General features: G+C 36.6%; 1 pseudogene; it reads right to left on the bottom strand.

The window, feature by feature from the left end:
* Window positions 1–5898: 5898 nt before the first annotated feature.
* Window positions 5899–6114, bottom strand: LOC145271961 (U2 spliceosomal RNA; annotated as a pseudogene).
* Window positions 6115–14228: the final 8114 nt, after the last annotated feature.

Raw genomic sequence — 14228 nt, 5'->3', positions numbered from 1 at the left:
AAGAATAATAGTTTGATTAATCAAAATAACACAAGCATTCATAAGTCATCTCCAAAATTCAGAATTGTAAATTCATTTTGTTTACAAAGAAATATTACATAAAGAAGTACCAATTCTATTTTGTTCTTTTGAAAAATTACTTATTTGTTCATATTTTTTAAGAATATGTTAAAAAATTAGATAATACTGCATGAAATCTATTTTATATATTTATTTTATATTTTCAGAGTTTGCAGCAATCAACAGAAATCAATTATTTGATAAGAATCGATCTTCATTTTCCGTTGATGATATAAGAAACTCATAACATATTTGGAATGTCCATGTGTAAATTACGTGAAAATATCTTAAAGCAAGGAAATTATAGACTTGTGAAACACGTGACATAAAATTTGATGCAAAGTAGTTCAAACCATTGTTCTTGTTATGTGTATGAGTTCTTTTACATATAGCATTACCATTGGAATCAATGTAAAATTTGTTGTGTAAGAAAAATACAAATTTTATTAACAGAATTAGTACAAAGTACGGTTGATAAAATGAAAATATATTTTACTAACAATGTTTATGTTTTAGAGTTTGTTTGATTTTTTAATAAATGTAGGTTGTTTTTATTACAGAAAAGTCATGTTTATTGTGGAACATTCAAACACATACTATACTCATATAATTTTATAAAATTGTGTGTTTTCTCATTGAAATTAAGCTTATTTTTCTATATGCAAAGTAATATGGAAAACAAACTACGTTCTTGTGAGGTATGTGGTGCCTGTTTTAAAAAGAAGTCACATTTTTCGCAACATATGCGAACACATACAGAGGACAAACAACATTCTTGTGGAGTATGTGGTTCTTCTTTTACATCTAAGTCACATTTGTTGCGACATATGTTTACACATACAGGAGAAAAACCACATTCTTGTGAAGTATGTGGTTCTTCTTTTGCTCGAAAGTCACATTTGTTGCGACATATGTTGACACATACAGGAGACAAACCACATTCTTGTGAAATATGTGGTGCTTTTTTTGCACGAAAGTCACATTTGTGGCAACATATGTTTACACATACAGGAAACAAACCACATGCTTGTGAAGTATGTGGTTCTTCTTTTATAGAGAAGTCATCTATGTTGCGACATATGCAAACACATACAGGAGAAAAACCACATTGTGAAATATGTGGTTCTTCTTTTACAGAGAAGTCATCTATGTTGCGACATATATTGACACATACAGGAGACAAACCACATTCTTGTGAAGTATGTGGTGCGTCTTTTGCACAAAAGTCATCTTTGTTGCGACATATGTTTACACATACAGGAGACAAACCACATTCTTGTGAAGTATGTGGGTCTTCTTTTACAGTAAAGTCACATTTGTTGGAACATATGCGAACACATACAGGAGAAAAACCACATTCTTGTGAAATATGTGGTTTTTCTTTTGCACATAAGTCATCTTTGTTGCGACATATTCGAACACATACAGGAGAGAAACCATATACTTGTGTAGAATGTGGTTCTGTTTTTTCACAGAAGGCAAATATGTTGCAACATATGCAAACACATAATGAAGACAAATGACATTTATACAAAAGTTAACTTTAATTGATCATATTTGTATACATATGGAAGACAAACGTGTATGAAGTGCTGAAGACAAATATGTTGTACTTATTACGATTTTTAATGTTTTATCTTTGTCTATATAAAATAACAGTGATAATATATTTATAATTTCTTTGTAAAATTTATATGCTTGATTAATAAGATTTTTTTACAATTGTAGTTTTGTATCAGAAGAGATATTCACTTTTAAAGTTTAAGATGCAGGAATTCATCGAGAAGTAATTAATTCATTTTAACCGGAGTCTTTGAGAACGTAAAAAAATGGAATACTATTTTTTATAATTATAGTTTTTTATCAGAAGGGATATTCACTTTTAAAGTTTAAGATGCAGGAATTGGTTGCAATAGTCTTTGTATATGGAGAAGTAATTCATTTTAACTGGAGTCTTTGAGAACGTAAACATTTATTATTGCTTGAATTTACTTTATAAGTGAAAGCTAGCACGAGGTTTGTTTGAAAATGACCCTTTAGTTTCTCTGTTTCGTTGTAATTGTCAGCAATAATAAAAATATTGTAGCCGTCACTTATGTAAATAGACGTTTTTTATAGTATTAAATATTTTATTCTTCAGGTTGGACAGATAAAAGTTGTTAAAAGTGGATCCCAATAAGGACTCCATTGCTACCCCATCGATTTGTGTGTAAATGTTGCCTTTATGATACTAAAAGAGGACCTCGGTTATACACATTAGTAATAATTTTTACACACACACACACACATATATATATAAAAACAAACAAAAAACGACTGATGAAACAGTAGAAAGTGCTTGCAAAAAAACAACCAAAAAGACGAACGATGAAATATAGTAGAAGGTGCTTGCAAAAAACAACCAAAAAGACGACTCTTGCACAGATTCAATCGATAAATAAGGAAACAAGAAATACAATTTGAAAAATTACTAAAAAAACTAATTAAACAAGAACATTCAACAGTACTTTTCTGAATATATATATATATATATATATATATAAATGTTAGGATGATAAATTTGAAATGGCAAAACTTGTAACTTTTGGAAGTAACGATTTTTCCGCCTAGATCAGACTCACAATAGATTTTATATTTTCTTGAATACAATACAATTTTAATATTAACTTTCATAATCCAGAGATATAAATATTTAATTACTGTAACGTATCATTTACTGGTTAAACGATGATGTTCAATAAAGTATACACATTAGTAATAATTTTTACACACACATATATATACATATATGTATATGTACGCATATGTTTTAATGTAAAGTTACAAAATATCATTTATTGGCTAACCGATGATGTTCAATAAAGTAGAATATATTATGTCTTTGCAATCAATTTTCTGATTCAATACTTTTAATATTAACTTTCATAATCCAGAGATATAAATATTTAATTACTGTAACATATCATTTATATGGTTAAATGATGATGTTCAATAAAGTATAATATATTATGTCCTTGCAACCAATTTACTTGTGATTTAATATATTTGCACTACAAGCTAATCAACGAATATAAAGTAATCAAGTAATTAATCAGTATGTATGTGTTTACCATTTTTAAAACGAGCAATATTTTTTCTATGGTAATTATTTGCTTTATCAGGTTTCCAGTGTTTTGTGCTCATCAAATGCCCCAGGGTGACATCCAGAATATATCTCTAGTTGTTTAAGATGCATATAAATGTATCGACCAAATTTTTGTAACATTACATTTGTTAAATAAATATGTGACCAATCAATCCCAATATGCCTTTCTACTGTTTTATTTCAAGTCATGTTTGTTCATCAATAAACTGCTATTATGATTTTGAAAATATGCTTAATTACCAAATACGCCACAGATCGGTTCAAGCATTTAATGCTGATTTCACTGAGTATGGAAAGGATTACAAAAATTTGTTGTTAATAATGTTTCAAATTTACAAGTTCACATTAGGGACGGAATCCCCAAGGTGGTATATCTGTATAAAGTTCAAAAGTTCCATTGAGTTTGTCCTTTCCTGAAGCTTTCATGAAATACTTTAATCTCTTCCTTTCGGGAAAGAATTTATCTTTTTCTATATCTTTGTCAACTTCACCAAGCTTACAATCACAATTATCATCAAGCAGATTTGACGGTGTTAGAAAAACATATTTACTTGCAAGATTGTGAACTTGTTGAAATCTGCAAGATATTTCTTCAGTCAACCTTTCTATGACAGACAGTATTTCCCGTCTCAACTCAGTATCAACCCCCAATGCTGCATCAGTCAATCGTTCACCATCCACTTATTTCTTTTTGTGGATACGATGCTCCGTGCTTATTCCCATTTCAGAGCAGAGTATTTTTTTTACTCATCTATTGCAGTGTCGACCATATTTTCTCCATTCTGAAGAAGGTAATCTCTCAACGCCGTGAGCCTGAAAGAACTTTGTTGTAGATCCAGCACCTTTTCATAAAGATACTTCAGGGCATCATTGATTTCTGACAGAATAGTTTTCCAAAGGCTCAAAAATGAAAGAAACAGAAACGACGATCCCGAGTTGAGAATTAAAGATGCATCTGATCTTGTGGTTGCATTTTCTCCTTCTCTGACCTGTTCCAGGGCAACGGCGACTTCCAATAAAGCAGAAAAGAACGAGGATAACAGGTCCATTATGCCAAACAGGTCCAGTATGCCAAAATTATAACAAAGTGAACCGCTACAGAAGCGGCATGTACACAAGCTAGATTTAATGAATAGTTAGTGCACAAATGGAGCTTTTAGGTTTATTTGTGAGATTTTTTCTGCACAGCCTTAATACAGTCACCAATGTGAATCCCATCGTTCCCTCAAAATCAGTTTAGACCTCCATGCTTGTACTTTTTGTCTCAATAATTATTAATATCTATTAAATTAAAATAAATTAACATAAAATTATAGCATTGCTTTATATAAACACTTAAACTAACATAAAAATAATTATTAATATCTATTAAATTAAAATAAATTAACATAAAATTATAGCATTGCTTTATATAAACACTTAAACTAACATAAAAATAATTAATTATTAATATCTATTAAATTAAAATAAATTAACATAAAATTATAGCATTGCTTTATATAAACACTTAAACTAACATAAAAAATAATTATTAATAACTAATAAATTTTAATGAATAAATGAACGTAAAAGTATAGCATTGCTTTATATAAACACTTAATAAACTAACATAAAAATAATTAATTATTAATATCTATTAAATTTAAAAGAATAAATGAACAAAAAATTATAACATTACTTTATAAAACACTTAATAAACTAATATAAAAATAATTTTTTATTAATAACTATTAAATTTAAATAAATGAAAAAAAAATTATAGCTTTATAGAAACACTTAATAAACTAACATAAAAATAATTATTAAATTAAATGAATAAATGAACACAAAAAGATAAAATAATTTTATTACCCATCTGTTAACTTCATTCAACTGAAAACTTAATTGAAAAAATAAGAAAACAAAGATTTCACAAAACAATTGAAACTTTTAATAGAACTGACAATGGTTTATTATAGCAGTCAGAGAAAGATCATGTGTTGTAATATATTGGTCTATATACATATATGCAACGTGCCTACATGTGTGTCATGTTGTATAGCATCTATGTAACCGTGTTTATGTAAATGTGTTTCTTGATGTATATATAATGTTTTTTTTCCTGTTTTGTTAATACATATCGTCAGTTGTTTTCTGTATGCGGGTGTAAATACACATATTAATACTGTTTATAACTGCAACACATAACGCATGTAAGACCTTTCTTTTAACATGAGGAATTGACATTTTTGTGGCACATTAAACAAAAGAGAAACATACATTTCTCTTTGCTCCTCACTTTATAAATGCTTGCCTGCTGCAAGGGATACATTCTCCTTAAAATATATATATGTGTGTGTGTGTGGGTGCGCGTGCGTGTGTAAAGTGCATATATATATGTGTGTCATGTTGTATAGCGTCTTTGTAACCATGTTCATGTAAATGTGTTTCTTGATGTATAATGTTTTCTTGTTTTGTTAGTACTCATCGTCGATTGTTTTCTGTATGCAGGTGTAAACACATATTCACAACCGCAACAAATAACGTGTGCAAGACAGTTCTTTAACATGATGAATTGACATTTTTGTGGCACATTAAACAAAAGAGAAACATACCTTTCTCTTTGCTCCTCACTTTATAAGTGCTGCAACGGATACATCTTTCTAAAATAGAAAACACTCTCACACCAAGTTTTATTTTCATAAAGTTTTATTTTTAGTTGAAGTAAAGAAGTTTTATATTGTACCTATTTACTATGCCTCCCCACGAGACACCAGGGTCGTTTTTTAACGTGGAGAAAAGGTACAAAAATAAAAATTGTCTCAGTCGTGAAGGATTTCTCCTCCACCGAAAGAGAACAAGAAATAGAAGTGCAGCATCTGAAGAACAGATACTACACTTGGATCTTGACCAAAAGGCCAAGGCGAATTTTGTCTGTATTTCTAAGGGAAAAGTCTCTCACTGTTCTGGTGATGAGTTTGTGTCGCCTGTAATTAGCCATGCTTGTGTAACCTACTTATCAGTCAATTGATGATGAAAACTATATATATATGGAATCTATAGTTACTATGGAATGATAATAGATTCTTTAACCAGAAATATCGTATGCATTCTGTTGCTTGCATTTAGATTTGCTTTTGTTATATTGAGATATATTCAATATTTACTCCGTTGTGATTTAATGATATTGTGGTATATCTAATTATTGTGTGGATCAAAGTAACCATGAGTGGGGCACGCTGTCAAATGACATCTGGTAATCGATCTATGCCATGCTCAGTTATTTCCCTCTTCCTGCAGTCTCCTAAGATGGTCTTGTCTTTGGTACCGAGGCACTTTCCTCTTCACCCTGTCTGATCTATTTCAAGATAGGCCGCAAAAGATGGTCCAAGATAACGTCGACTACTAAACCAGTGAAAAGCTTGTAGGTAGTTGTTAGACAGCATATTGGTCTGTACTTATTTTGGCGATGTGTCTCTTTTGTCTTAGGTATTATGGTGGTGTCCCACTCTGTCAGCTAGGGTAGTGCTGCTTCTTCACCTCTTAGCATCCTACTGAAGCAATCACTGTAGTGGCGATGAAGTGCACTCAATTGTTTCAGCCAAAAGTTTTGGACATTGTCGATGTCATGTGCTTTGTAGTTGGATAATTGTGTCAGTTTTCTTGTTACTGTCCCAGGATTTATAACTGCGTCTGGCATCTGATGCTTGGTTTCGTTGAGCCTAATAATATTTTCAATCCACTGGCCCTCTTGCTTGTCTTTGGCTTCTGTTTCAAATAGAGGCCTTCAGTAGTTTTTCACTTCTTCCTCTGCAGGTGGACTATCGACAGTAATGGTGTCCCTTAGAAGCTGCCTGTAAAAAGGTCCTCCGGTTTGTCTTAAACTGTCTATTTCGGGTCTGGGAGTTGATATTGTTCTTAATTCTTTTTCCCAGTGTGAATTCTCATGTCTCACTAAGTTTGATTTATTTTTTAAGAAAAAGAATATGGATTTATATGTTTAATGTTGATTTTAGAACAACAATATCCACGCACACAACACAAGAATATAGCTTCTCCCTTTTTGTTTTATTTCAAATCAGTCAAATTTCTCAGAAATCAAGGGGCCCACACCCTGGGGTTAACACCTGACGTCTATATGAATTGCATAAATATTCGAACGTTCCATTTCATTTCTTTATCTCTAAAACACTGTAAAGAAATTGAGAACATTTGGGCAGCAAATACAAAATGTGATTTTGTATATATAGAAAAAGTATCCTGACAAACCCCTGTTCAGAGAAACTTTAGACACGAAAATGTTACACAACAAACTATAGTGAAAACGAAACAAAATATTGACATAAAAGAAAAAAAGGATATTTGCAAATACAAATTACGCTATCATTACATTTTAATAATTAATCCCTTGTATGAGTTTTCATATGTCTCACTAAATTAGATTTTACAGAGCAAGAATAATCACACACTTGACAAGAATATGGCTTTTCTCCAGTGTGAGTTCTCATATGTTTCACTAACACTGATTTTTTAGAACAAGAATATCCACACACGTCACAAGGATATGGATTTTCTCCAGTGTGAGTTCTCATATGTTTCAGTAACGTTGATTTTTCAGAACAAGAATATCCACACACTTCACAAGAATGCCCACTATGAGTTCTCATATGTCTCACTAAGTTTGAGCTTTGAGAAAAAGAATATCCACACACTTCACAAGAATATGGCCTTTTCCCAGTGTGAGTTCTCATATGGTTCATTAACGTTGATTTTGCAGAAAAAGAATATCTACACACATGACAAGTATGTGGCTTTTCCCCAGAATGATTTCTCATATGGTTCACTAAACTCGATTTTTGAAAAGAAGAATATTCACACACTTGACAAGAATATGGCTTTTCCCCAGTGTGAGTTCTCATATGGTTCACTAACGTTGATTTATGAGAATAAGTACATCCACAAACTTCACAAGAATTTGGCTTTTCTCCAGAATGAGTTTTCATATGTTTCACTAAATTCGATTTTACAGAGCAAGAATATTCACACACTTTACAATGATATGGCTTTTCTCCAGTATGAGTTCTCACATGATTCTCTAACGTTGATTTTTCAGAACAAGAATATCCACACACATCACAAGAATATGGCTTTTCCCCGGTGTGAGTTCTCACATGTCTCACTAACATTGATTTTGCAGAACAAGAATATCCACACACGTCACAAGAATGTAGTTTTTCCCCAGAATGAAATTTCATATGGCTCACTAAAGTCGATTTTTGGGAGCAAGAATACCCACACTTGACAAGAATATGGCTTTTCCCCAGTGTGAGTTCTAATATGGATCACGAAAGTTGATTTTGCAGAACAAGAATATCCACACACATCACAAGAATGTGGCTTTTCCCCAGTGTGAGTTCTCATATTGGTTACTAATGTTCATGATACATAAGAATGTCCAAACACTTTACAAAACTGTGGCTTTTTCCAGTGTGAGTTCCTATATGTTTTACTCAGTTGTATCTGGCAAAACGATTATATCCACACACACACTCTTTTTTATTTCAATTATCTTATTATTTGTTCAAGCTGAGGATGCGAAACTCATCATCATCGGCGGTCACTCGTGTCCGAGTAAGACTGTCCTCCGTTGTGGCTTCTGTGGGTCCTCAGGTGAGCATAGAGCCCAATCCTAGACCCAATTTGTCTTGTGCAATTTGGGCAGATAAAGGTAGTGGTGGTGGGGTAGGGTTGGGTGTGTCTGGTTAATAATCTGTCCTTTCTGTGCTTGCGCCTATCCTCAGCAGCTTTATTTAGGTCACTACTATAAAGCGCAGCACCTTTGTGGACAGCGCTCCTCCATGCCAACCTGCTCCCAGCCACGTCCTCCCATGTCTTAAGGTCCATGTGAAACCGCTTTAGATTTGCTTTGATGTTGTCCTTATACCTCATCTTTTGGCCACCCTGGGCACGCTTTCCCTCAACAAGCTGAGAGTAGAAAATCTGTTTTGGGAGGCGGAGATCCGGCATTCGGACAACATGACCAGTCCATCTGAGCTGGCGTTGAGCAACAGTAGCGGTGATAGTGGGAATGTCAGCCTCACTCAGGACGCTGGTGTTGGTGCGTCGGTCCTTCCAACTAATTCTGAGGATTTTTCGGAGGCATCTTTGGTGGTACGTCTCCAGGGTTTTTACGTGCCTCCTGTATGTGGTCCAGGTCTCCGATCCATAGAGAAGAGTGGGCAGCAAGACAGCTTTATATACCATGATTTTGGTCTTTGCCAGAAGGTCACGGTTCTCAAATACTCTCTTCCTTAGCCTTGAGAAAGCCCCACTGGCACAGCTGAGACGGTGTTGTATTTCATCATCTATGTTGGCTTTTGATGATAGGATGCTGCCTAGGTATGGGAAGTGGTCCACATTTTCCAGTCTTGCGTTGTCAATGGAGATGTTTGGGGGTGAGACTGGAGTACTGTTTGGTGGTGATTGATGGAGGATTTGGGTTTTTTTTATATTAATTGTTAGTCCTAGCTGTTTGTACGCCCTCGTGAAGGCAACCAGTGTACACTGTAGGTCCTCTTCTGAGAGGGCTACAAGGGCGTTATCGTCTGCATACTGTAGCTCCATAATGGATATGGTGTTCGTTCGACCTTTGGCCCTAAATCTGTTGATGTTAAAAAGTCGGCCGTCGGTTCTGTACATAATCCAAACTCCATGGGGAAGATGTTTGTCCGTAAGATGGAGGATAGCAGTAATGAAGATGGAGAACAGGGTTGGGGCAATGACACATCCCTGTTTCACTCCCGTGTCAACCCTGAAGGGCTCTGTTTCATCTCCACTACTACTGAGGACTGTAGCTGACATATTGTCATGCAGCAGTCTCAGTACCCGAATGTACCTCTCTGGGCATCCAAACCTTGCAAGAACCAGCCAAAGGGCTTGACGGTTCACAGAGTCAAAGGCTTTAGTAAGGTCTATAAAAGCCATGTATAATGGTAAATTTTGCTCTCTGCACTTTTCTTGGAGTTGACGAGCAGTGAAGATCATGTCCATCGTGCCTCTATTTGGTCGAAAGCCACTTTGGGACTCGGGAAGGATGGTTTCTGCAAGGGGTGTAAGCCTGTTGGCCAAAACCCGAGCTAGGGCTTTCCCTGTGGTAGAGAGGAGAGAAATGCCCCGGTAGTTCCCACAGTTTGCCTTGTCTCCCTTCTTAAAGATGGAGACAACTAGGGCATCTCTAAGTTGTGCAGGGATTTTCTCTTGTTCCCATATTTTGAGCAGCAGGGCATGGATGTGTCTGAGAAGATCAGGCCCGCCTTTCTTCAGGATTTCTGCTGGGATGCCGTCAGAACCAGCCGCCTTATTGTTTTTCATCTTCTTAATTGCATCCCGCACCTCTTCCAGACTGGGTGGTTCTCCCATGCTCTCAATTATGGGCTGTTGGGGGAGTTTTTCAAGGGCCTCCATCTCTGGAGTGGTGTCCCTGTTCAGAAGATCCTTGTAATGCTCTTTCCATCTATTTGTTATTTCTCCCTTTCCTTTCAGCAGCGTGAGCCCATCCTTAGACCGAAGGGGGGTCAGAGAACGGTAGCTGGGGCCGTATACCACTTTTGTGGCTTCAAAGAATCTTCTGGTGTCCCCAGAGTCAGCAAACTGCTGGATCTCCTGAGCCTTCTTCATCCACCAGATGTTCTTCAGCTTCCTGACTGTCGATTGGACAGCCGCTTTAGCCTTGGCATGGGCAGCTCTTTTAACCTTGCAATTGATGTTATTCTGCCAGGTGATAAAAGTTTGCCTCTTGGTGTCTATAAGCTGTTGGATTTCGGTATCGTTTTCATCGTACCAATCCTGATGTTTCCGCTTTTTCTGCCCTAGGATGCTTATACTGGAGTCCATGATGGCAGAAGACAGCTTGTCCCAGTGCTCTTCAGCGTCATGCGGATACTGCTTGGGCAGGTCCGCACTAAGAGCCGCCTGGAGGTGTTGTTGGTAGGTGATATCGCCCAGCTGCTCGATGTTGAGCTTTGGTCGGCTCTGTCTTTTTTGCATCCTTTGCTTCCGCATTAAATGGATAGACATGATGGAGCGAATAAGACGGTGGTCGGTCCAACAATTGTCTGTACTGGTCATTGCCCTGGTGTTCAGCACATCACAGCGGTCTTTGGCACGGACAATGACATAGTCAATGAGGTGCCTGATTTTACTTCGAGGGTGCATCCATGATGTTTTGAATGCGTTTTTTTGTCGGAAAAGTGTGTTCGTGATGATCAGGTTATGTTCTGAGCACTTTGTCAGTAGGAGTGTACCATTTGAGTTAATGTTCCCAACTCCTTCTCTTCCAAGCGTTCCTCTCCAGTGCTGATGGTCTCGTCCCACTCTAGCATTGAAATCCCCAAGTAGGATAATCTTGTCCCCCTTGGGGGCCCCGGATAAAATGGTGTCAAGGTCAGCATAAAAGGTCTCCTTTATTTCATCATGTGCATCAAGTGTTGGAGCATACGCACTAATCACAGTGGCCATTTGGTTGCCCGCAAGCATCAGGCGCATGGTCATTAGCCGTTCGTTGATGCCAACAGGGGGCTCATTGAGGTGGCGGATGAGGCTGTTCTTTATAGCAAAGCCCACGCCATGGATACGCGGCTCTTCTGCAGGCCTTCCTTTCCAAAAGAAGGTGTACCCGCCTTTCTCCTCCCTCAGCTGCCCGTCGTCAGCCAGTCGGGTTTCAGAGAGCGCAGCTATGTCAATCTGGAACCTCCTTAGCTCTCTTGAGATAATGGCAGTTCTTCTTTCGGGTCGATCACTTGTTTTGTTGTCCATGAGGGTCCTCACATTCCAGGTTCCAAAATATAGGCATAAATTTTCTTTCTTTTTCCGACCGCGTGGTGGTGATCCCTCTGGATGCGGTAGTCCAGACGGGTTTTTTTGAGGCAGGCTATTTTTAGGGGTACCTTTTCTAACCCCCCTCCCCTACTGGGGTGAGCAGAGTGGATCCTAAACAGGGCTGCTCAGTCATGGATGCAGCTGCCGAAAAACTCTTTCTGCCTCGGTCCGTGAGGTTAGCGACTGAATCTGGCACCCACCGCCTATGTGCCAGGTTGCAGCTAGGAGCTGCCAGACTACACTGTCCTGCTCCCGTCACCACTTCCTGGTCGCCACAGGACTTTTTCTATCCGGGAATTAAGGGAGAGCTCTCTCTGCCTCAGTCCGGGAGCTTAATGACTAAGACTGTCACAAGACTTTTCCATCCATGATGTAGAGTAGGATGTGTTCCCTTTCGGGAGAACGCCTGCGCGTGATGTCTTTTAACGTGGGGAGACTGATGCGCCTGCAGCCACCACACGGCCCCTTGGCAGAGGAGGGCCTGATACCAATGGCATGGAGAACCACGACGACTGGAGACTCTCTTCTGTTGCAGCCTTCATCCGCCTTCAGTGCCGTTGTGTCATTATTGTCATCATCCGCCGCATCAGCCGTTGAGGTCTTTTGGATCACTCTTTGTCTGGAACCTCCCCTTCAACCTTACCGCCATGGGTGGCCCTACCAGGAGCCTAGGCTCCGGACGGCATCGCTCTCAGGTTCATCGGAACACACAAGGTTCTCCACCACGACAAGGTGGCGATCCAGGGAGAACTATACAAACTATACAGACGACAAACATCTATTCATATATTTTAACTGAGATATTTTTTAAATGTTATTTTAAAAATTAAGCGCTTATAAGGTGTTACTTTTCTAAAAGATATTTTTAGAGTTATAGTTTCCGGTATTAAAAAAATATGGATTTGTTAAAAGTCACATACTTTTCTGATTCCTAATATTTGAACATTACACACATTTTCACAAATATTTATATTACCTTCAAGTCGTGTTATGTTTTCACCAATGTTTAGCAAAATTCATTAAATAGTATTGTCCAGAATAATAAATTTTCTCACAGATGTTGCTGTAGTGTTCCAAATAAAGTCTGTTTAAAGATCATGATCCTCCATTAAAATTAAAATAGGGTTCAATCAGGAACATCTGTAAAAAAATAATGAAGTTCAATATTTTTAATATTTGCATTCATATATTAGTATTTCATTTGTTTATTGTGGTCAATATTATTAGACTGAATCCACAACATCATGATTTATTTCATCTTAATTCATATAAAATACATTTGACACATTCAAAAAAGTTATTATCTAGTTTAAATATTATTTATTTTGTTATGATTTTCATAATAGTGAGAAGCGATATATTTATATATACAATACTACAATATATCTATACATGTATCTAATGTAACAATGAAAATATGGGCATCAAAAAAGTATTGCATACACGTTTTTGCTTTCTTCAAGCATGTACATATAATTTATCTATAAAGTTATCAAAAATATTTCATTTACCCTTTTTACAGACGATGCAAATGCTGGCCAGCAAGGGAGGTGAGAAAGCGGCCGAAGAAGGCACTCCACACGTCATGACACCAGAACAGCAGCCCAAGATTCGTTCCAGAGATTCTGCTCCCTATTAGGACGACTCCCTAAATAAGGGAGGCAATCCCAAAAGGGATATGGATCCAGTGAACATTAAATGTGAACCACTTTCGATAGCACGTCAGGATCCTATACCCCAGCAAGATATTATAACGAATGCTCCTGCTCCTCAGAAGGGCGACTCCCCTATTGAGGAAAAAAGAGAAGGGAAAGGTGGAGGATGCAACATTTTCTTAACTGAAAATTGTCAAATACATAAGCAAATAATAAAAACGAATGAAGATGATGCAATGTAACGAGATAACAGTGAATACAAGATCAACGATAACATTGCGAAGCAGTGAGGACCCAGAATATGATACTGACTTATCACAAATTAACTGAACAGCTAAATACTGATGAGCACTAGATACACAAGTTATATGAATCGCACTTATGTTTGGCACACTTTCATCATAGTTTGCCTACAGGGGACACATCTCTCAACCGGTATATATATATATATATATATATATATATATATATATGTGTGTGTGTGTGTGTGTGTGTGTGTGTGTGTGTGTGTG

This window comes from Euprymna scolopes, chromosome 46 (genome assembly GCF_053919585.1).
Source record: "Euprymna scolopes isolate OS-2025 chromosome 46, ASM5391958v1, whole genome shotgun sequence".
NCBI classification, from domain to species: domain Eukaryota; kingdom Metazoa; phylum Mollusca; class Cephalopoda; order Sepiida; family Sepiolidae; genus Euprymna; species Euprymna scolopes.
The sequence above is the reverse complement of the archived record's forward strand: the minus strand, read 5'-3'. Positions and strand labels throughout refer to the sequence as shown.